General features: G+C 42.3%; 1 pseudogene; it reads right to left on the bottom strand.

Moving 5' to 3' along the window:
• Window positions 1–3,199: 3,199 nt before the first annotated feature.
• On the bottom strand, window positions 3,200–3,318 carry LOC134937181 (5S ribosomal RNA; annotated as a pseudogene).
• Between the last annotated feature and the right edge of the window lie 979 nt (window positions 3,319–4,297).

Raw genomic sequence — 4,297 nt, 5'->3', positions numbered from 1 at the left:
TGGTGGCCATGTCTCACACCGCAGAGACCCAGCTGGCGGATCCAGATAGATGGTTAAGGCATGCGGGTAATCGTGACGTCCGCAGCTCCAAACAGAATGTCAGAATGTGATAGTATTGGCTCCCTAAAAAGCATAGTCCTTCTCTGAATGATGGCAGCATCGTTCCTATAACGCGTTACGCACCCTTGGGTGCTTTTTCAAAAAAGGGAAGACTTTTTGCTTTGTTTTGGCAGGCCAGGAGATCCAAGTCCCTGCCTGGATCCCCTGGGATATCATAAGTTAGAATGGGCTCAGTTCTCTGGGAACCGAGCCTGCTCATCTCTAATTGTTATACATGCCTCATTAGAGTATTACTGTATCTGATGCCATTTTCTTTGTCCACGCATGTTTAAATGCAATTTGAAGTTGCCACAATTGTACATACAGTACAGTATTTTGATTTTGCATTTCAGAAATACACAATTTGCCCTTGTTGTGAAGGTTTTGGGTTTACAGCATAATCACTGTTTATGCTTCATATCTCCTGATGAGAAATGATTGATAATCAAAACACAACTATGAAAAAAATATATATTTTATATTCTATCCCTATTGTTATATTTTCTGTTTATTTAAAAAAAAATAACAACAGTGTTTTGAACTTGGCAACAGGAGATGCAGGAATTATAGCAAAAATGATAAAGCAAATTGGGGGAGATGTATGAAGCAGTGGAAAGAGTGGCGATGTTGCCCATGGCAACCAATCAGCTTTGAAGTAACATCTATCGGGCTGGATATAATGAAGTCCGAGTTGGTCGGAGGTGCGAGTTCCCAGCTGAACTCTGGCAGTTTTTAAAGGGGCAATCATTTACAAGGCAAAACCATGCCTTGTAAATGATTTCCCCTTTAAAAAAACTTCAAAATTCAGTTGGGAACCTACACCTCTGGTCAACTCGGACCTCTTTACATCTGGCCCATCAAGTGCATTCTAAAAAATTATTTGTAGCAGCTAGTTGGTTGCCATGGGCTACTTCTCCACTGGCACACTTCACTTTTTTTGCTGCTTTATACATGTCCCCCATGGCTCAGTGACAATAGATTTAGAAATACTATCTCTAAGGGGCCCTACTCATTTGACGATGCGCCGCCGAGGTGCCCGACGGCCGAAGCGGCCGACGAGCGACCCGGCGGCGGGGGGGGCAGTGACGGGGGGAGTGAAGTTTCTTCACTCCCCCCGTCACGCGGCTGCATTGAAGTGCAGGCAAATATGGACGAGATCGTCCATATTGGCCTGCATGCACAGCCGACGGGAGACCAGCGATGAACGAGCGCGGGGCCGCGCATCGTTCATCGCTGGAGTCTCCACACTGAAAGATATGAACGAGTTCTCGTTCATTTATGAATGAGATTGTTCATATCTTTCAGAAAATCGGCCAGTGTGTAGGGCCTATAAGTGTAGATCATTCCAAGAGCTTTGACAGTCACAAACAATTTTTGTATACTTCATCTTCCCATGTTCTCAGATATTAAGCAGTAGTAGGACAGAAATACGGCGTGATGTAATGCCACTCAAGTCTGGCGGTCGTGTGGGATGCTGGCTGAAATCTGACTTTTTTTTAAAGGGGCAATCACTTACAAGGTAAACCCATGCCTTGTAAGTTATTGTCCCTTTAAAAAATGTCCAAGTTCGGCCGGCATCCCACATGGCTGCCGGACTTGGGTGACATTACATCCTGCCAATAGAATTGTCTTCACTGTAACTTAAGCCCCAGGTTACCACAGAGGCTGATGTTGTTAAGAAGCACTAACTAAATTGATTCCAATTTTTACATACGACAAAGTGATTTAAAAGTCTGTTGATATCATGCATCTATTTTGCACAAATTTGACAAAGGGATAAAAATGTAGCAACTTCTGATGGGATTAGTTTTGCAAACAGCACATGCACACAGGGGCGGATCTATGAAGCTGAAGCTCCAAGCCCCAAATCCCAGAGGGGCCCATTTTAACCTCTTGTTTTTATGTACTGTATGGTTATAGATCATCGCCAATAACACCATGACAACCAGGCTTCCAGTTCAGCATAGCTAGGTGTGCATTGCTTAGTACTGAAGGAGCTGCTGAGAGTTGTAGTCTAACTCTGTGATTTGTGCTCTGTAAATAGCGTGAAACCTGTATCCGTTTTAAACTACAATTCCCGACAGCCTGCAGAACTTCTCTTTGTGACATTCCCAGTAATAGCAAAAAGGAGCCCCGGACAAGGGGGCATCTAATAAGGTAATTTTGCTGGCGCTGAGCAGTATGTGCTGTCAGGTGTTTATTGAAAAGAGTGGCGGGGAGAGATGCTATGAGGTGATTAAAGAAGTGGGGTGCTGTTTGGTCATTATTGAAGGGGGGAGTGCTGTGGGAGGTAGTTATTAAAGTGGTGGTGGTGGTGGTGTGTTGTAACCAGACCTGCCCCACAGACTCTTGCGCTTTCACCCACCACATATGCACCCGCAGACTTTCTCACCATGCCAAATACCTGACCTGTCCCTGCAGACATAGGCTGGTGGGGAGGGGCTCACTGTATGGCCCATTTTCAAGGACTTCATCCCATCATCCACCGTTTGGCCCTGCAAGGGAGCAGGGCCCTTTGGACCTTGTTGGATGTTGCCCTATTGTTGCTGATTGTGAAGGGCCCCCCATAACCGTTCAAGCTCCAGGGCCCCAAAAATGTAGTTATGCAACTAAATTACAGCACTGCCTCCCCTCGACAGAAAACGCTCATTATTCAGTAGGTACAAGTAATCTGTTTATAAGGTACATCCAGTGAGATATCTTTTCTTTTGCACCTTTATGAACATTTTCTACATGAAAAAACATTTATAGCTGTATTATTTGAATTTACGAGAAGAGAGAAAAAGAAAAAGAGACCCTTGTTGGGAGCACTCACTCTTGGAAACAATGATGGATTAGATAATGCATGATGAGTTAGGTATTTAAAACGTAACCTTTAATTATTTGTAGATAAAATAAGAAGTACACCTAAGATTGTTGTGTAAAAATATAATTAAACGAACGTGAAACATTGGTTGCGAATTACCGCTGTGAATATATAGGTGAAAACATATATATAAGGCAAAAAAATGCGGCATAAAATATGGCAAAATCAAGAAATGTGCCCACCAGGTATTGATTTATAGATTAGTGCAATAATCAGAGTATTGCCGTCAAGAAAAACCTACAACACCAGGTATTCCTTAGTGGTCGACCACCTAAGTACTGACCAGGCCCAACACCGTATTGCTTCCAAGATCGGGCGAGATTGGGCATGTGCGGTGTGGTATGGTAGTAGATTTTGGTTTGAACAGCTGGTATGCAGCTATTGACTACACCACAAACCTGGTTATTGAAATGGGCAGATGATCTCTCAGAAAAGAGATATATGTTTGACCATCATTGCACCAAAATTGTATTCCAAATGTATGGGTATACGAAGGTTTAAATCATATGGTCAGTCGGTTTTGCCAAACTGAGCCGCCTGCGTGTTGCTTTTTTGTGTGTGCTGTGCAACATAGATCAACAATGGATTTTGCCCTTATTGTACTGATGACATGCCAACAAGATTAATACACATTAGATCATGAAATAATATAATGTCATTAAAGCTGAAACTACTCAAAGATATCTTTATCAGCTGTACAGACAGACTAGCAGATGGGTAAATAGGGAATGTATTTCCAGAGACACAATCCCTCCTGCCCACACTAAGGCTAACTAAATCCTTAGAGCCTGAAATACCGCATGCTGTCTTTGTGACAATCTTGTTGCCAATAAGGAAATCACTAATTATGTATGCACTATATGTCCACAATGAATCAATCAGGATTGTGGCATGCCAATTATCTTTTGTGCTATAATGGCAAATGTGTATACATTAATTCATATGCCCATAATTGAGACCTATGTAAAGAAAATAGTGCTGCTTATACAGAAATAAGTGAGTGGCGACACCTGTATTATAATTGCTGCAACTATAAGAAATGACAGATCGTTGCTATTTATAATGTGTCTGCCACAAATAGACACAAAGAAAAGTGTCAAAGAATATTTTGTAAACTGTATATTGATAGCACCTAGGAAACAAAAAATTGTTTCATGTGCAGTAAATAGTGCCTTGAATAAATGGCTTAGATTAGCCGAAAAAGCGAGAGACCATTGCACTTGCTGTTAAATTACATTTGTGCGTGGCCGGAGAGCGGGAGACGTAAAATGTGCAGGATATAGGTAAAAGTTATACTTAAAGTCGCCTGGCGCCTGTGTTCTGCTTGCTGAG

Source organism: Pseudophryne corroboree, chromosome 6 (genome assembly GCF_028390025.1).
Source record: "Pseudophryne corroboree isolate aPseCor3 chromosome 6, aPseCor3.hap2, whole genome shotgun sequence".
Lineage (NCBI taxonomy): Eukaryota > Metazoa > Chordata > Amphibia > Anura > Myobatrachidae > Pseudophryne > Pseudophryne corroboree.
Note: the sequence above shows the minus strand (reverse complement) of the source record. Positions and strands in the feature narration are given on the sequence as shown.